The sequence below is a fragment of the Rana temporaria genome, chromosome 4, assembly GCF_905171775.1.
Source record: "Rana temporaria chromosome 4, aRanTem1.1, whole genome shotgun sequence".
NCBI classification, from domain to species: domain Eukaryota; kingdom Metazoa; phylum Chordata; class Amphibia; order Anura; family Ranidae; genus Rana; species Rana temporaria.
The window spans coordinates 152,876,322-152,897,407 of NC_053492.1; the positions used below are offsets into that span (position 1 = coordinate 152,876,322).

At 43.1% G+C, this 21,086-nt stretch overlaps 1 non-coding gene across 1 annotated transcript; it reads right to left on the bottom strand.

Moving 5' to 3' along the window:
• Positions 1-20,632: 20,632 nt before the first annotated feature.
• Positions 20,633-20,790, bottom strand: LOC120938511. The gene has a single exon (XR_005749096.1). It is a non-coding gene; the product is annotated as a U1 spliceosomal RNA (small nuclear RNA).
• Between the last annotated feature and the right edge of the window lie 296 nt (positions 20,791-21,086).

The following is a 21,086-nucleotide window of genomic DNA, read 5'->3' on the forward strand; positions in this document are numbered from 1 at the left end:
TGTTCCTAGGAGGACAGGTAGGTTTTTTTGTTTATTCTCTGTTGATTAGCATGTGTGGGTGGGGGGAAGGGAATATGTGCCAAGTGTGTGGTTCCTCAAACATGTGATTGTTTTGTGTCCTCCACAGATGGCCAGGAGGTTGCAGGACAGGAGGTTACACGCCAGGAGGTTACACGCCAGGAGGTTGCAGGCCAGGAGGTTGCAGGCCTATCGGGCCAGGCTGCAGCACCACCCCCAAGACAGGCTGATGATGAGTCCCAAGAAGGGCAGGATTCCCCAGGGGAGGGGATTGGCCAAACCTCCACTCATGAGGAGGTTGAGGGGGAGGAGGTTGAGGGGGAGGAGGATGAGTGGGAGGAGGATGATGAGGGGGAGGAGGAGGAAAATATGCAGATTGGCCGGGAAGTCCTCCTGGCCACTGATATGATGACCTTTGAGTCTTCCCCTGAGGCTACCCCTGAGGCTGGCACCAGTCAGGCCACCATCAGGGGTAGCCCCTCCCACTTCTCCCCCAACAGGCCTCCAGTCACCAGGGTCACTCTCTCCCCTCCTCCAGGCCCGCAAGACTCAGCGGCAGCCAGGGGGCCAACCCAGGAGACCGTGGCTGTGGGCGAGCGTCTGTCGGCCAGTGTGGTGAAGGACAATGCCCGGCAGACCCGCACTCTTGGAAAAATACTGGAAAAACTTACGCAGATGGAGCACAGCCAGGGTGAAATGATGGAGGCACTCGGTGATGTGGCCACCAACTCAACGGCGGTCATTACATGTTTGAACGACCTACAGACCGCCACAACACGGGTGGCCCAGGAGCTGAGTGCCCTGACCCAGGCTGTGCAGGACAATACTAGGTCTGGCCAGGCCAATGCGGCTGCCCTCACTGCCTGTCTCACTCGCATTGCAGGGGCCATGGAGGGCAGGCCAGCAGGGGCGGCTCCTCCTTCCCCAGCTCACCCCCCCCAGGAGGCTCCTCCTTCCCCAGCTCAACCCCCCCAGGAGGCTCCTCCTTCCCCAGCTCAACCCCCCCAGGAGGCTCCTCCTTCCCCAGCTCACCCCCCCCCCAATGGACATCCTCCGCGATGGCGTGCCCGTGGCCGTGCCCGTGGCCGTGGCCGTGCCCCTGCCCGTGCCCCTGCCTGTGCCCCTGCCCAGCCAAGGCGTAGCAATCGCCGCCGCTAATTAATTTGCTGGGATACTTTTTTTTTTTTGTTTATGCATTTTTTTTTTTTTATTATTTAATTTGGTCTTCTGTACTTATGATTTGATTTATGTGTGTGAATGATGTGTGAATGTGGGGGGGTGGCATTCCTGAGAAATTAAGGGTGTCACCCTCAGTTTTGGTGGAGAAGAGATCCCCAGGACCAGGGAGAAGTGCAATCCCAGGTTCCTGAATGGTGTATGAATGCACAGTGACATAATTGGAGCCGTGGCGTGGCGTTACTGCTCCCAAGTCCCAAAGGGGGGGGGGGACTTGGATCTAATCCAATTCGATGTGCATGTGATGTGTCTGTGCTAGGAACCACAGTGGTGTGCATTCATGCATTATCATTGTGACTTTATTGATGTGCATTTACAGGGAAAAGATACATTCTTATTGTGACATTAATCATGTACGTTTACTGGGAAAAAATGCCTTCTGCAAGGCGTCTCCTGGCTGCTGTGCCCTCAGCAGACCGGGTAGAGTTGGTTGGGGGGGTATTGCCTGGGTCAGGGGTCAGGTCATCACATAGGTCAATATGCAGTCCCCTTCTGAGGGCAAAGTTGTGGAGTATACAACATGCCCCAATTATTTGGCACACAAAGTCAGGGGAATACAGCAGTGTACCCCCAGACTTATCCAGGCATCTGAAGCGGGACTTCATAAGCCCAAAGGTCCGTTCAACCACTCCCCGGGTTCGTATGTGCGCCTGGTTGTAGCGTTGCTCTCCTGGGGTTTGGGGGTTCCTGAATGGGGTCATTAGATGAGGTCCCAAGGCATATCCTGAGTCACCTGTAAGGGAAAAGACAGGAGGATATTAGTCATGCATGTGCCCCTTGTGATGTGAGCATCATGGGGGGGACATACCTGACACACATGTCACTCACCAATCAGCCAGCTGTCTCCATACATGTTCTGGTCCAAATCTCTTGAGATCTGGGTCTGCCGGTAAATATAACTATCATGGCAGGATCCCGGAAATTTAGCACAGACGTGCCAGATGAGGCCATGGGCATCTACGATGACTTGCACATTGATGGAATGCCAGCCTTTACGATTCCGGAACATGTGCTCAGTATCATGGGGTGGTTGTAGTGCCACATGGGTACAATCAATGGCCCCGATGGTGCGTGGAAATCTGGCAATGTGATAAAAGTCTGTCATGGTCTTTAAACGCTGATCCTCCTGGGTGGGTTTTTGAAACTGATTTCCCATGCGCCGCAGGATTGCAGGGACCACTTGGTGCACACACCTGCTGATGGAGGATTGTGCCATCCCAGCCACGCCTCCACTTGTGCGTTGGAATGAGCCAGTGGCAAGAAAATGCAAAGTTGCCAGTACTTTGGTGAGTGGCTGCAGTGCATGGGAGCGTTGGGTTGGGCTGGTAAGATCATCCTGAAGTATTGTTGTTAATTCCAGGATGGCCTCACGGGTAAATCTGTAGTTGCGGAATACTTCAGAAGCAGGCATGCCAAACAAATCTTGGCGTGGGCGGTATACCCTCTCCTGTGCCCTCCTCCTCCTCCTCTGTGCCCTCCTCCTTCTTTGTGCCTCTATAGACACTAATGCAGCTAGTATCATTGATGGTCCTGGCATTTTGGCAGAGAGATTTTAGTCCTGAACGTGTGTGTGCTGAGCTCTTCCTGAATGGTGTTGCTTCAGCAGACATTCAGACGGCATGTGTAAAATTAGGGCTGCTTTTATAAAGTGTAAATTCCCACCAGGAAACTAACAGGTGCGCACAGGGCGTAATCTACGGCAGACACACTTAATTCTGTGGATCGCCCTATCTCCCTCATTTGCATCTTTGCCTATCAAATAAAGCGGCGTGCCTAGCGTAATTTGCGCCCGAGAATGCGCCGGTGTAATTTTTTTAGGTAGGACGGAAAAGCCGGAATTTCAGGCGCTTCTCGTTTTGAGGATCGGGCGCAAAGATACACGCCGTGTAAAATTAGAAAAATCGAGTTAAGTCGGCGTATCTCTTTTGTGGATCTGGCCCTATAGTCCCAACAAAGTATAACATTCAATAAAAATCTTGTCCACAACGTGGTGTTGGCTATACTCACATGAAGCAGGGTTTATTCAATATATTACAGACTCCTAGCAATGTCTCCAGCACATTCCAGAATAGGAGAAACTGGTTTATTAAATGCACCTAGTGCACTCTCATTATTTTAATTAGGAAAGTTAGCAATAGTTAACCCTTTGGGAGAATCTTACAAAAATTGAAATTCCTATTGCAAGGGATGCCTAAAGATTTAATAGTATCTTGGTGAAGACATCTGGGAAAATCAGTGAATCAATCACATAAGCAGGGAATTACATTTCTTGGGGCACTGTATATACTAGTGGTGCGCGTCTCAAAATTACCATATTGTATTTCATGTTTAATTTTTTTTTTTTATTACAGCAACTTGAAAAATAAAGGTAATTTCAGTAACATTAATATCAAAATGGATTGTGTAGCATTTTTATATGCTATATTATTTTTTTCTTGTATACTAAAAGTGGAGTTCTCCCCTATAGGTACAAATCTATTTTTACCACTGAATAAAACAGTGGATCATTCTGGCTGAAGCCCAAAGGAAGAAAAACCTACTGAAGTCCTGGATAGTATTGAGGAAGGATAACTCACCTGCATTTGGCTTTCTAAGCTCATTGTACTCTGCATGTCTTCAGCAGAGCTAGCTTCTAGAAGGAGAGTTTAGCATATAATTGATGTCAGTTCTCTTCCTCTGTGCCTCACAATGACGCACACAGCTTTTATAGAAGGTAGATTCTAGATCCACTGAAGTGAGTCCACTGCCTGAAATCAGACAGTTGTTATATCTCGTTCTAGCAACACACTTTATTCCCCTTTGTTCCCTTAATTCTCTTTTGTTCATATTATTAAAATACATACAGCTCATGGGCTCTTACCTCAAGGGAAAGCATCTGCTGCATTATGTCTGTAAATATTCACATCCATGTTTCATATGCTTTAACTGCTGCCACAAATACTTCATTTAATTAGAATATTTTATGTAAAAAAAGAAGATCCCTTTTAGCACAGATATTGCTAACACTGCAATAATTCTACTCTGTATATCAGTTAACTATAAAGCAATAATAATATTTGTTTAGTTTGTGACAACCGCTGTTATAAATACCTTGATTATTAGCCATTTTAGCCTTGATTATTAGCCAGACATTGTCAAAATCTACTGTGTTCAATAATAAATTGTAAGTAATCCAACATACTGTACCCCTGCTTTAGTCAAAACTATAGCTTTGGAATCAACACCAGGGATATTCAGTCAGGGGAGGCAGGTCAGGCAGATCCTGACCTGCCATGAATGTAAGAAAAAAAAAATTGAGAACAAACTTTGACAGTCGTAGCTTGGCAACTTGGGGTCACAGAGACCCAAAATTGGGGGGGGTAGGTAGCTGAAGTCCCACCCAACCACTAGTCAAAATTTAGAAAAGTGAAAGATAATGTTAGGCCGAGTAAATAGATACCTAACATGTCACGCCTTAAAATTGCACACACTTGTGGAATGGCGCCAAACTTCGGTGCTTAAAAATCTCCATAGGTGATGTTTAAAATTTTTTACAGGTTACATGTTTAGAGTTACAGAGTAGCTAAAAAATTTTGTTTTCGTTTTAACATTTGCGGCATATGTAACCTGTGTTTATCTCTGATACTAGACAGTGCCTCACCAGCCACTGACCTCACCACACGTCCCTAATAGAGTTGAGCGGACACCTGGATGTTCGGGTTCGGACCCGAACCCGGACTTTGAAAAAAAATTCGGGTTCGGGACCGAACCCGAACCCGGACTTTGACCCGAACCCCATTGAAGTCAATGGGGACCCAGACTTTTGACTACAAAAATGTCTCTAAAAAACTAAGGGAAAGGGCTGGAGGGCTGCACGTGGCAGCAAAATGTCGGGAAGAGCATGGCAAGTACTCTGGAAATAAATGTGGATAGGGAAATAACTTAAAAAAATTAAAATAAAAAATATAATTATTTTTGACCTTTGAGGACGAGGTCCATACAGTTTTGTTCAAAATTATTGTAATGCTGTAAAGGGTTTTAGGGAATTTAGTGTACATTTGTAATTGTATTCAGAATGAAATCCTACAGGGACTTCATAAAGAACCATATGCAACTAATATGACATCAATTGGTTTTGTAATACAGTAGTAAATGCAAAATTCAAGGCAATGGGCACAAAATATTTCAGCAAACTCTCCCTGACTATGTACTTGACAGAAACACAGTATATCACAGGTGCACAGGTGGTGTGGCAGGTGTACTGCTGTTGAAATATTCAGAGTCACCTATAGATTGCAAACTGCCCCTATAGTTGAACAAAATTCCTAAACTATATGAAGCACAGCAGATGTCACAGGAATAGAGTGCTTGTTGATATTTCTGGAGCAACATACACCTAAAACTGTCCCTATGATTCAGCAACCTTTCCCTCACATAAGTGAAGCAGTGACAACGAGCCAGATGCCATAAGATGATGCAGATATCAAAGAAATAAAGTGTGCTTCTTGATATTTCTGGAGCAGTATAACAGCATAGACCTAACACTTTCCCTGAGCAGATTCAGCAACCTTTCCCTCACATAAGTAAAATACAGTGAAAACGAGCCAGATACACCTAAGACTTTCCCTAAGCAGCAGATTCCAGCAGCCTTTCCCTATCTAGAGTGAAGAAGAGTGACGATCTGTGCTGTGTGCCTCTATCTAATATAGAGGCACGTCACATGATGGGTCACATTCTGCACTGGCCAATCACAGCCATGCCATAAGTAGGCATGGCTGTGATCAGTTCCCAGTCACAGTAGTAACACGAATGGCGATTGGCTGCCGTGCAGTGCGCCAAAACATACCCGAACTCCGAACCCGAACCCAGACTTTTTCCAACTATTCGGGTTCGGGTCCGGGTTCGGGAAAAACCCAAAGTCCGTACCGAACCCGAACTTTACAGTTCGGGTTCGCTCAACCCTAGTCCCTGATCAACATTAATAGCTCTCCCTTCTCAGAAGTAGGGAGGAGGTTTGCGTTTGTTGCATAGTGGGCTTGTGGCAAATTAAGTGGGTTAGAGGTTTGCGTTTTTTTCTAATTTATTCTGAAAGTCACAAATTAGAGGACGCATAATGACCTGTCTGTCCTTTTAACTGTAGTCAGCAGAGATTAATGTACCAATAATGGGGACTTTGGTATGTGCCAGGCCTCTCACTATTAAAACGTGTTCTCAGCAGCTATTTGTCAATGTGTTTTGGAGCGGTTGTGTTGACAGCCTGTGCAGGGAAAACTAGCTGCTGTACTGTATTATATGGTACTACTTTGTGCTAATTTAGTGTGGACTGCAGTGTAGGTGTATACATATTCTTTTTTAACCCCATCCTCCCAAATTAACAGTTCAGTTGTCACCCTTGCCTTTTTTATGTTATTTTATTATTTATTTCATGTTTATCCATTTTTTTTTTTTGCTAGGTTGAGGTTTACTGTTTCAGTTTTTTTTTTTATTGGGGAGGTATATTTTTCTGTTAAAAGGCTCTTTTTTATTTTGGGGTGTGCAAAATACCCTTATTGCTGACACAAGCAAAGATGCCCTTTTATAAGCATTAAGCAGCATGTCACTGCATGTTCTTGTAGTGCAATAGTGTACACCAAACCAACACAAGCCCATATATTAGTAAACACATGGCAGACCTTAAGTGAGAGGCAGAGGTTCTGCACATAGAAGTTGTAAGGGTTGGGAATTTTCTGTTGGATAATGCAGTGGTCAGACAGTTGTTTGCAAGTGCAAATGCTGCTAATGTACCCTCTTTCACATCCTCCTCATTTTTTTTTGCTAATTCTGCACAGTCCCACAAACTAGCAATGATCACACAATTGCAGACTTGGTGCAAGAGGATAATATGGGTCAGGTACAAGCATTCCTCCTTTCAGATATGGAGAATGAGGAATATAGAGCCATGATCATAGAAGGGAGAGGAATATTCAACCATGCAGCGGTCAGAGGACATTATTATTCCAGCACCTGGAACTGGCTCCAATGATTACACAGGGGTGGATGATGAGGTGGCAGACTGTGGGTTACATCGATTGGGAAGTAGTATAGTTTGTAAGGGGCAGAATAGCAGTGAGGGAATATTTTGTCACGGGGCAGGGGAAGTTTTCAGAGGTTTGGAGGGAAAAGTGATCCTAATGCATACGGTTGTACTTCCCCACAGGCTCTGTAGTGTGGACCTTTTTTAACATGTCTACTACCAACAACATTGCTGTGGTCTGCAGCCTCTTCCTGCAGTGAATAAACCATGATAAACGTATTAGCCAATTGGGCACTACATGCATGAGGAAGCACAGCATGAGCGCGGCACAGAATCCAGCCTGGGGCGCAGCTTGAATAGCTGACGGCTAACTCCATCTCAGGCTTCCCCTTTGTAGTACCTGTCTGCTGCTGAGACAGAACCGATTAACTATAGGGTTGGAACTGACAGCCAGAAGCACACAAGCACACAAGCCCCTGGAGCAGAGAACAGACACTGCTCACATACTGTCCAGCCACTATCCAATATTTATGGCAAATGTATCTCAATTTCATGATAAAACCTGACTTGTCTCTCTTTCCTAAATTGAGACCTAACCAAACTGCTTACATAATGTCCAGCAACTTTACAATATATGTGGCTAATACACTTTAATTTGTAAATAAAGATAAAGCCTGCAGTATCTCTCTATCTCTATTTGCTGGTAAGTAAAGCTTATGTTCCCCTAGATAATAATGAGCATTTAGGAGCCCCACTAAAATGTTAACTTTTGATTTTAACCAGAAAAACGTAGGTCTATCTTTAAAATTCAGCATTGACTAGGGTGATGCAACTCTCCTCACTGGAAGAGGGTGCTAAAATATTGAAAATGTAGCTAATCCATAGTTTCCTATATTTTTTATGATTATGGGTTGGCAGTGGGTTCTTATTAAGCAGAGAACTTAAAACCCCCATAGCTTTAGCTCATGAGGTCTTTTGATTTGAAAGAATACAAGAATGTTACAAAGCTACTGGGGCTATGTGCAAGATCAGTTTTGTTGTTTGGGTACTGCAAATGTCTCCATGCAGGCTAAACCTGGCCCTCACACAGGAGTAGGCTCAAGTACACCCATGTGAATGAGTCCGAAGAATTGTAGCCAAGGAAAATCAGCTTTCCTACACTGCCAAATAGTGCTGTGCTGTGTAGCAGAGCTGTATAATTCTCAGGACTTGAACATAAATACAAATTCTTTGGCAGGTTAGACAGTTCCCATGTATGTATTCCTTCTATGTTTATCAATTTGCCTGGGTATAAGCAGGTGCATTTACCCATACCTCTGTAGGTGGTGTTGTGTGTGGACCACGATACAGAGGGGATGGAGGAAGAGAGCAGCTTTTGTACCTCTATAGCCTCCATAGGTGCATGCAGGGGAAGCGGGAATTCATCAGCGGGAACGGAGCCACGTCATCCACCCGCATTTAAATAGACCCCCTTCCGGTCGTCATAGAAATAAGACGCTCAACGCGATATTGCCGTCAAAAGGCAGCGCATTGATTCCTGGCCGTCCTGCAATCATGACACTCCACACAGGGTAATAGACAAAGGCTGCTCTGCTAAAAATAAAAACATTGGCAGAATACCCTCTAGTAGGGATGAGCCCGATGTTCGAGTTGAACGTAAGTTCGACACAAACATCGGGTGTTCACCGAATAGCGAACAATTTGCAGTGTTCGCGGCAAATTTAAAAGCCATGGAACACTGTTTAAAAGTCTATGGGAGAATAACATGAAAAATCAAAAGTGCTCATTTTAAAGGCTTACATGCATGGTATTGTAATAAAAAGTGTTTCTGGACCTGGGTCCTGTCCCAGGGGACATGTATCAATGCAATTTTTATTTTTTTTAAACTGACGTTTTTTCGGGAGCAGTGATTTTAATAATGCTTAACCACTCAGCTACCAGCCGCGGCACAGTAGCTCAATTGTTCTCACAGGTCATATGACGTCCATATCTTTTAAAGGCGCTAGGGGGGAGCGCGCACTCGCCGTGTTACTGGGAACATGATGCGCATGCCCGGCAGCCGCGATGGCCGCCGGGCACACGCGATTGCCCAGTAACTGAGCAGGACCGTGGATCTCTGTGTGTAAACACAGAGATCCACATCCTGTCAGGGAGAGGAGACCGATGCTGTGTCCCTTGTACATAGGGACACAGATCGGTCACCTCCCCAGTCAGTCCCCTCCCCCTACAGTTAGAATCACTCACTAGGCTACACATTTAACCCCTTCCTCGCCCCCTAGTGTAAACCCTTTCCCTGCCAGTCACATTTATACAGTTATCAGTGCACTGTTCACTGTATAAATGTGAATGGTCCCAAAAATGTGTCAAAAGTGTCCGATGTGTCCGCTATAATGTCGCAGTCCCAATAAAAATTGCAGATTGCCGCCAATCCTGGTAAAAAAAAAATCATAAAAAAAAATCATAATTATGTCCCCGATTTTGTAGGCGCTATAACTTTTGCGCAAACCAGTCACTATTGCAATATTTTTTTTTTTTTACCAAAAATATGTAGAAGAATATGTATCAGCCTAAACTGAGAATTTTTTTTTTAATGGGATACTTATTATAGCAAAAAGTAAAAAATCTTGTGTTTTTTTTCAAAATGTACGCTCTTTTTTTGTTTATAACACAACAAATAAAAACCGCAATCAAATACCACCAAAAGAAAGCTCTATTTGTGGGGAAAAAAAGGACGTCAATTTTGATTGGGAGCCACGGTGCATGACCGCCCAATTGTTAGTTTAAGCGACACAGTGCCGGAAGCTGAAATTTCGCCTGGGCAGGAAGGGGGTATATGTACACAGTAAGCAAGTGGTTAAAGTGAAACAATAAAAGTGTATATTTTTAATTCACATTTTCTGAAATGCTGACTCTAAATGGGCGTATAGTGCACCCTACGTATTGCAGGCTGCTCCTTCTGATTGAGTATTCCTATCTTTTTTCCATTATCTAGAAGAGAATGCAACTCATCCTTGTATGTGAACATAGGATCGTCACCCAAATCTTTTTACTATTTACCATTACAGTTCACTATTTTTTATTAATAAAACGGAAGTTTACAGAGAGCACTAGATTCTCTTTTATTTCATTGCATACTGCAGGAGATTATCTTTTACATCGATTATAAAGGGACCATTTCCGCTGACCACTGATTAATCGCTGGATTATTTCCGATATGGGAAGGCGTGTGCAGACCTATAGGTCAAAGATATGAGGTGAGAGGCTGCGGATGTCTTTGGTGAATGGGATGGACTCACGCTGACATTTGCATATTTCAAATTTTGGATGCACCTCCTCATCACAGTGGCATAACCTGTGGCATAAAATGTCCATCTGGATATGGTTATTTTTGGACTTAATAAGGATGTTTCATATTGATTAGTCATTTTGCACTGCACTGTTATGAGTTTTATATTTTATTACATATAACTTAATTTCTGAACTTGTTTGTTTTGGTTTGTTTGTTTGTATGGATTGTATGAGTTGTTACCGACATGTGATGAAAATTTAATGTCAATAGCACATTTAGAGATATAGTTATCTAGGAAAATGGTGACGTGTCGAATACTTATTTTACCTGCTGTGTGTATATATATATATATATATATATATATATTTATATTTATTTCTTTATTGTACATTGTACTGCTGTGGTGGTGATCATGTACAATGGCTGGCTTCTCTGATATCACTGTACGTCAGTACCACCAGCCATGGTCTCTGATTACGTATGCTTCTTGTGTATTCATCCCTGCCCCATTTTATGCCCATGTTTAGGTGTTCCCTGCATTCCTGTGTAGGTAGTCCTATTCAAGTCAATTTCACAAATGCAGCCACTGCTCCCAGTGTGACATCTGTGCACCCAAAGAAATGTGTCATATCGGGAGGAGTAGCTGAATGTGTTTTGGTGTATATTTGTAACCTCCCTGGCGGTATGATTATTTTAGATTTTAGGTGCTGAAAGCGGTACCATTATTTTGCATGGAAATTTGACGTTTTACATTGTAGGCCTGTAATTCTTAGGAATAACTTACTTAAATCTGTCCAAACAAGAGTCTATTAGACATCCCGGGTATGGTAAAGTTTGAAAAACAAAATCATAAATTATAATATAATAAATAACTTTAAATAATTATTACAAATAATAATATAATTATAATAAAAATTATTCAATAATGTAATCAAATCAAAAACACTGAAATTTGCTCAGTTGCAGAATTGTCGCTGTCATTACTTTTATTTTTTGATGACGAATTTCCCCACAAATCGCTATCGCTCAATTCTGCAAGTGATTATAATTTATTATCGCTGTTTTTTAGCTAGTCTAAAACCACTTTTGACATAAAAGGGACACTTTTTGGTTGCTATGGACAATCTCCAGTTCCCAGGCAGAAAGAACAGTTTTTATTATATAAAAGTACATGTAAGACACTGGTCAGACCACTAGGGACAAAGCTGGTGTGTATTTTTTTCACACAGTACTGTAATCTATAAGATTACAGTATACTGTATGTAATGTGTTTATTTACTTTTTTGAATTTGGCGCTGATCTCCGCCCCGTGCGTCGTAACGTCGCAGGGAACGGAGCTCGGCAGCACACAGGCACTGTGTGAATCGAGTGAGGACACTGCTCGATCACACAGCGGGGAGGCATCACAGGATCCAGGGACAAGGTAAGTAATTCCCTGCCTGTGGATGCTGCAAGGTGATCCCGAGTCTGGCTCGGGGTTACCGCTTTTGCTTCTGAAATTCCACCCCGAGCCAGACTCGGGAATACCGCCAGGGGGGTTAAGTATGCCTATGTTGTGTGTTAGAAATATCTTATTAATTGACAACAATTTGTGTAAAAAATTAATTTTCATTTTCTTTCCTGCATTTTCCAATTTTTTTTGACTAAAAAGGAAATTTTTAAAACATAGTTACATAGTTAGTCAGGTTGAAAAAAGTCACAAGTCCATCTAGTTAGACCGAAAAAAAAATAATAATAATAATACAATCCCATTTAAACAAACCTCCAGAGGAAGGCAAAAAACAGCAAAGCATGCTCCAATTTGCTACAGGGGAAAAAATTCCTTCCTGATCCCCCGAGGGGCAATTGGATTTTCCCTGAATCAACTTTAAGAATAAATGTTGGTACCCAGTTATATTGTGTACATTTAGAAACAAATCCAGGCCTTTCTTAAAGCAATCTACTGAGCTGGCCAGAACCACCTCTGGAGGGAGTCTATTCCACATTTTAACAGCTCCTACTGTAAAAAAACCTTTACGTATTTGGAGATTAAATATTTTTTTTCTCTAGATGTAAAGAGTGCCCCCTTGTCCTCTGTGATGACCTTAAAGTGAATAACTCAACACCAAGTTCACTATATGGGCCACTTATGTACTTGTACATTAATCTCTCTCTCTGGCGTCCATAACTCTCTTAATACAAGTATAAAAGGCAAATGGATAGTTTCCAGAGACAGAAAACCATGCAGTCTCCCAGTCCCACGTGAACAGTGAATAAGAGAATATGGAGAATATGGAGAGAGACAATGCTCTCAACAAAAAATTGGGATTTTAATGGGAGACACCGGTTCTGTTTGAAGGTGAGTACACTGAGACAATAAATTAGAAAAATATAAATTTATTAATAACAACGTTAAAAAAATTTATAGATTTTACATAGACCATGAAGGATATTGAAACGAAAAAGCTATATTGTGCGCTCAGCCAACATGTTTCACACAGTTGTGCTTCATCAGGGCTTTGCACTTGTCTTTGTTTTCATCAGGTCTGTACAAGACATAAAAATATGTCATTAGTATCAAACAATATTATAATCAAAAAAGCATTATTGCATATGCATTCACTTATATCGCACTAATTTGCTGCATATTGGCAAAAAAGAGGCGAAACTGAATTTAACCAAAATGTATTGTCTCAGTGTGCTCACCTTCAAACAGAACCGTTTTTTTGTTGAGAGTATTGTCTATCTCCATATTCTCTTAATCTCTTAATACAAGAAAGGACTTTGATCGCTTTGAAAACCACAGCTTGGCATTGCATGCTATTATTAGGCTTATGATCTACCAAAGCCCCCAGATCCTTCTCCACCATTGATTCCCCCCAGTTGTACTCCCCCTAGTATGTATGATGCATACATATTCTTAGCCCCCAAGTGCATAACTTTACATTTATGAACATTAAGCCTCATTTGCCACTTAGTTGTCCAATTAGACAGAGCATTGAGGTTGACGTGTAAATTGGAGACATCCTGTAAGAACGTTATTCCACTGCATAGTTTGGTGTCATTTGCAAAGACAGAAATTTTTCTTTAATCCCAGACCCAATATCGTTTATAAAAATATTAAAAAGTAAGGTATGATACAACATTTGAATTCTCCTTTTGAGAAGTATTTTGTGTAATCTACATATTATATGAATTATATGATTTATGTATATTTTTTTTTTATGTGTATTTAATTCTTAAAATTTCAATAAAATATTTGAAAAAAAAAAAAAAGTAAGGGTCCCAACACTGACCATTGGGGTACACCACTGATAACCTTAGACCATTCAGAGTAAGAGTCATTAACCACTACTCTCTAAATTCTGTCTTTTGCCAGTTTTCTATCCATTTAAAAACTGATATTTCCAAGCCTGTAGACTTTACCTTACACGTTAGACGCGTGTGGGGAACTGTGTCAAACTCTTTTGCAAAATCCAAGTATACCAAGTAAACACTCACTATGCCTTTCAGAAAATACCTTGCAGTGTTTGCTTTCCCGAATGTGGTCATTTTGTGGTTGTTTCCACTGTCCTTGCACTTTCCATCTAGGCTTTGAAAAGGACTCACACGTGTGGTATCCCCATACTCACTCAGTTTTGGGGTGTAAGTATGCCTATACTGAGAAATAACTTGTTAAAATGACAACTACTGTATGTGAAAAGAAAAACAGAATTTTTTTAATTTTCCAGAAAATTGTGACAAAAAAAATTACAACTTCGGAAAACTCACCATGTATTACTAAATACCTTGAACTATAGAAAAAAGAACAAGAAAACAAGTAGTGAGACATATTTTACCTTGCAGGGAATGCATTAAAGCGGTGGTTCACCCTCCTTAACAACAGTCTAGCATTACATTCGGCATAGTAGCGTGAGCTACAGTATGCCTGTCTGTATTTTTTTATCTCCGTACTCACTGTGCTATTGTACATTGAAGATTCCGACTCCCGCGGGGAATGGGCGTGCCTATGGAGAGGGAGGATGATTGACGGCCGGCTCTGGCACGTCACGCTCCCCGAAGACAGCCGGTGCATTGCCATGAAATGTGATTTGCCATGAAATGTGATGGTCCGCCTCCATCACATCCCATTGGCTCACTCATGTCATGTGACATATAGACACGTCATCAGTCTCAGCTAGGCTATCATAGGGAGAGGATCTCCTCTCCCTGTGATAGGTGAAGCTGCACGGAGCTGGTATATACTGTTAGGAAGGAGAAGCCAGTGTGATATGCACAGCTCTGTGAGGAGCAGCCTGTGTGCAGTGAGTGCTGAAGCTGAAGCTGCACGGAGCTGTAGTAGTAAATGTAGCTTACTCGCGCACCCAGGGAGGTCAGTCCCCGTGCAGCTCTTCAAAGGGCTAAGAGAGAGGAGAGGGGGGCAGGCAGATGGGAGGCTGCTCCATTATACAGGCTGCCCATGGTGTGTGTGTGTGTGCTGCTGGCCACACAGCCTGAGAGCAGCCTATAGATGTGTGTGAGATCATTGTTTCTATACATTGTTACACCAGCAATGCACTCACTGCACACAGGCTGCTCCTCACAGAGCTGTGCATATCACACTGGCTTCTCCTTCCTAACAGTATATACCAGCTCCGTGCAGCTTCACCTATCACAGGGAGAGGAGATCCTCTCCCTATGATAGCCTAGCTGAGACTGATGACGTTTCTATATGTCACGTGACATGAGTGAGCCAATGGGATGTGATGGAGGCGGACCATCACATTTCATGGCAAATCACATTTAATGGCAATGCACCGGAGTAGGTCTCGGCTCTTCACGGCGCCTGCGCACAGGCTATGCGCAGGCGCCGTGAAGAGCCAAGCCTATTTCGGCTATTTCCGGAGAAGCGTGACGTGCCAGGGCCGGCCGTCAATCACCTTCTCTCTCCATAGGAACGCCCATTCCCCGGAATCTTCAATGTACAATAGCACAGTGAGTACGGGGATAAAAAAATACAGACAGGCATACTGTAGCTCGCGCTACTATGCCGAATGTAATGCTAGAGGAAAAAAAAAAAGGGTTCAGGTAAGAGAAAGGGGGCTCTGGGGCTGCAGCACAGAAGGTTTTTCACCTTAATGCATAGAATGCATTAAGATGAAAAACCTCTAGACTTTACAACGCCTTTAAGTCATTGGGACTGTGCCACAGACACAACCACACAGGCATTCATGAGGTGGCAGTATTGCCTTTTAAATACCTGCAAACTACTGCTTAATCCCCTCTGAAAATTGATTACCCATGAATCACTTTTTCAGATGGGTAGTAAAGTCCACCATCTTTGTAAAAGGGGCCTAATAAATTAGAATTCCATGGCAGGAGCCTGTCAGAAAAATTATTTAGGGTAGAACTAATATTCTCCATCCCAAACTCCATTGAATCAGAAGAGAGGAAAGAGTTAGGGCAGGTTCACAGGCTGCAATTGCAGACATATACAATTTCTAAGATCAAGATCAACACATAATACTACCACTTGAAGATGCTGAACCCCCCCAAGCACACACCCAATCACCGCAATTGAGTGCATCCCTGAAGGACAGAGCATACTCCAATGGCAACTCTATTCATCTGGCTAATCTCATGAAGGTTACATCAAGCAAAGAGATTATTCCTTCTATTGCAAACCCTCTACCTCATAAGTGGATAATCTGACATACCGCTGTGTCCAAGTTGAACTGAGGAACCTAGTGCTGCAAGACAGAGGTGCTAACTACTATGCCACTGTGCTGCTCTGTCCTTCATCTCAGTTTTGCTTCACCTTTCTAGAATATGCTTCTAATTTAAATATCAAAGGAACATTGCCACACCCTTTTGGAGATATTAAAATAAATAAAAATACTTGCACTGCAGATACCTCTTCAGGATATTCTATTTTAGGCATCCTAACAGTCAGGGCCATCTTTAATATTGATTGGACCCTGGGAAAACATTTTCTTGACCCCTCTCCCTCTGATTGTTTTTTTCCTGTTGCTATGAAGTAGGGGGAAGAGACAGAGCAGGTGGTGAACTAGGATTATTACAGGCAGCCCACTGCTACTTCACAGTGTCCTTCTCCAGTTCTATCTCTGTTTTATCCACCCCCTGCTGTTAACAGGAGAAGGAGGAAGGAGGGAAGAGTCCACACATGCTCTGTGTGTACATCCCGACAGGGGAAAAAGCAGCAGGTTGAAAGCGGGAATTATACAGAGCCCACTTCTGTGCTTAATCTCTGTGCACTGACAGTTGCAGGGGTGGTAAGCGGGGAACTACACAGACAACCCGAAGCTCGAATCTCCCCTGTCACAGCTTTGTTCGTGTGCATGCACAGTAAACTAGCGGAGAGGGCAGGCAGATGAGTCAAAGGGAAAAGAGGATTGGCTGCCTGGCTACTCCGGGAAAACTATTTGTGGGCAGCACTGGCTCAAGGGGCAGCTGCTTTGGGCCCCACAACAATCACTTTTTCCCCACATTAAAGATGATCCTGCTTACAAAAGGGAGGTACAAAACCTACATATAGATCATCCTCATCTGCATATTCCTAAGGAATAGTTTGAAAAGGAGTGTCTAGCTACCTGTAACGACCTGTTAGTCATTGTCATCATCATCCTCATCGGTTGCTTGAACAAAGCAAGTTTCATACAAATTTTGCCTGCCAAAGCACAAGCGCCCAGCTTAGTGTGCACACAAAGCATGTCGATTTGGGTGGGGGGAGGCTTAATGACAAGAGCCCAATAATCAGATTCACATACACCTGGAAGAAAAAAACTTACCTGAAACAATGCTGCTTACTTTCTTGGTGATGTCTGACTAAAGGATGGAAGTGATAATATGGTTCAAAACAGTAAAGCCTTGTACACACAAGAAAACTGCTGGCAGAGCTTTTTGCAGAGAAAATCATTTGTGTGTATGCTTTCTCGTCGAGTAAACTGTTGTGAATCTCAACGAGAAAAAAAAGAGAACCTGCTCTCTCTTTTCTTGTCAGGAGTCTCAATTTTCTCGCCGTGATTCTCGTCTGGCTGGTTTACAACAAGAAAATTGTTCGTGTGTATGCTTTTCCGAATCTTAAAAAAAACGTGCATGCTCAGAATCAAAGTATGAGACGGGAGCCCTCCTTCCGGTAAAACTAGCGTTCGTAATGGAGATAGCACATTCGTCAGCATTCTGAACAGCAGAAAACGATCTGAAAGCATGAAAATGGAAAGCGCGAATCATCTCTCACCAAACTTTTAACTAACATGCAGTAACACGAGATTAGCAAAAGGAGCCCAAGGCGTGGCGCCATTGGAATCAAACTTCCCCCTTATACTGCCATTGTACGTGTTGTACGTCACCGCGCTTTAGACCGACGAGATTTCGGATTGACAGTGTGTATGCAAGAAAAGCTAGACAAGAATCCCATCAAGCTTGACAAGAATCCTGTCGAGAAAAACAAAGAAAGAGGAAAGGTCTGGTGTCCCCAGTGACACAAGGTGAGGCACCTGCTGCTGCCGTCTTGAGGCCGCATATTTGTACGGGTGAGGCACCTGCTGCTGCCGTCTTGGGGCCGCATATTTGTAGCCATGGTCAAGCTCAGTGGTGAGTATGGGGACTTACAACCCCTCCTGCCCTGTGCCTTTACAACGAATACTATGCCAGATTGCCAAACATATACTTTTTCATCCTAGGTACAGTGTTACACACCCCTGAAGAGCGAGCTGGATCTTGCAAAACTAGGCTAGTCGGGTAGTATGATGCCCGTTTACTCTGTCCACTACTATACTTGTGTATTAATATTTACTGTCTATGTATTGTTTCAATTGGCAATTGTTGGTGTTATGTACAGTATGTAACATTTTTACTCTACGCATGTAAACAATTTTACTTGAATAAATTATATACTATACAATTACTGTTATTTTTACTGGCGGAAACGTTGCCTACTTCATTTAAAGTCCCGGGGCGAATCCTTTTGTTTTGACTGTCAAGAAAAACAAAGTTTTTTTCCTAACGAGATTCCCGGTCGTGTGTACGAGGCTTTAGCATTTTTTGGCAGAAAACTGGCAGTAAGAAATACATGGAAGGCCTGATAATCTACGCAAAAGTACCAGTAGGAAAGATTCTACCCCCTCCAGCTACTAACCTGCATAGAGCAGTAATAGAAAAATCAAAAAGTGCAGTACTAAAGAAATAAGATTTCTTACTTTTCTACTTATCTTGAATTAATAAAGACCAACCTTGTTGTTAAAAAAAAAGAAATAAGATTTCTACTGAATACCTGATGTGCAATGTACCAAGAGTTTGCTATTCCATCAATATACTTAGTGAAATCCAGTAAACATGAAACCATAAGATCTGTTTGAAGAGCTAACAATCTAAAGAAATGTTGCCACCTGGTGGAATTTCGTGGTTCTCTCCTTTAGCGTCCTTTTGTATTATTCCATTATATGGGCATATCAAATATTTGCAGTTCTTTCCTTCTGCCAGTCAGCTAGTGGGCAGCTAGTAAAAGTAAATGCAGAAGGATGCAGAAAGGAAAGTGTTAAAAATGCAGTTAGAGATTTCACTCTAATGTTGTTCTTCCAGAATTTTCCATTCTATTAAAAAGAACAAGGTTTGACATCACACAAATGAATTTGCTCTTTTCCTGTGGCTAAATAAAGACATTAATGACATTTTATGTTTCTGTTTAAATTTTCATAAGAGGATGTGTGTCATACATTAAAATGGATTTTACAGTATGTGTGAATCAATCTCCTGTGTTTTCCGTGAAATGTTCAGGATTTTAATGCTACATAGTAGTTCTCAAAATATTGTGTTATTTAAAGGGTAATTGGAAAGCATGTATTTCTCTTGGCAGCGTGTACATAAACCTTGGCAAACAATAGCTTTCATATTTGACAAGGATCAAGTGGAATTTTTTTTTCCTTAGGGCTAGATGCCAATAGACTAGACATAGGGCTTGTTTTGGTTAGTTGCTTGTACATAACATAATTATGTAGTAGCAATAAGGTAGTAAATATATTGGAATGTTTTTTTTTTTTTTTTTTAAAAAGCTTATGGCGTGTGAACACACCCAAAAAACTCCACCCGGTGCAGAAAAAATGTGCACACACATAAAGAGTGTTCACAAAAACGTGCAGACGGGTGCAACGTCAAGTGGTCCTCCTGTGAAGAGGGACCCAAACCCTGATCCCCCGGGGCGTTAGGCTCCAGACGGGGACTGAGGTACTGTGGTCCGAGCAACCGAAGCCGACACGGACCCAACTTCCTCGGAGGGACTGCCGAAACAGAACCCTCCCAGTACTAGGTGGGGCTCCCCCGAAGGGAGACCCCATGAGAGCAGGCGAACTAAGCCAGAAGGCCATGTCCACCCACTCCCAAGACGTTCAGGGCTGGCCCGAGGACCCGCACCCTACTAATCACACAGTGACAAAACGTGCACAACAAAAAAAGACAAAAAAAGTGACAAACACAGGCTTAAATAAAATAAAGTGGGGGAAGGGATAGTGGAGAGGAGAGTGAAAGAAGTGGCCATTGTGGTGAAACAATGACCAGGCCCTCCGGCCAGGAATAAAAAATTCCTCCGGTCCTAGCCAAAAGGCCCGGCCCAGGAGGCAGGTGCTAAAAAAAGCGTGTATCTGGTGCAGTGACCGTGGTATCTTAAATCAATGTGTCCCTCACACACAGTGATCTTCAGATAGCCCTGGACTGCCACTCCAGGGACACATGCACCATAGGCTTTTCGTTCCATATCCGACCCCCCGACCAGCCAGTGCAGCCCTCCACCCCTGCCAGCCAACCCGGCGGATTCGCATGGTCCTACCCCGTCTTATCCCAGGGCATTACCAGTTCCTCCTACCGGATCGCTGACAGAGATAGCACTTACACCAGCCAGCCAGAAGGCCAGACTAGAACTCGGCAAAAAGACCGAGACCAAGCGCAGCACCCATCCTCACCAGGAGCACCCTTACAGATGGCTCAGACTCAACCATGGGCCGGCCCCCAGTATTCTGTCGGGCAGCACAGCGTAGTCCCTGCTGAAACCATCCTTCCAGGTGCAATGACGTCATTGGATTGCATCCACCCTCCCCATGTAGGAGGTGCTTCAGCGCTCCGCTGACAACTGATAAGGACAGATACCACACCCAGTCCCAGCCAAAAGGCCGAGAAGCGGCAGGGAAGACAACCACGATCAGCACGGCCTAGAGTGTGCAATAGCCGTGCCTCGCCCTGGGAGAACCACCTTCATGATCATGGTGTCTCCCCTGCCAGGTAATATATTGGAATGTTAGCCCCTTTTACATTACTGTAAATCAAAAATGCATTTAGTGGCAGGTATGTTGACAAGAATAATACTACATTGCTGATAACTACCAGAGGCTTTGCTACAGTGATTTAACTAGAAGTGATTTTACCAGTATAATGGGTTCGCTGAAAATTTCCAGTGTTCTGTGTTTTCAAGAATCAAAAACTTCTTAATGAAAACTTTTCAGGTTCACTGCCAGAAATAAGAAACAACCCATAATGCAGTGCGTAGCCTTTTCCCGGGTCAGGTGAGTCACAACAGCCAATAAT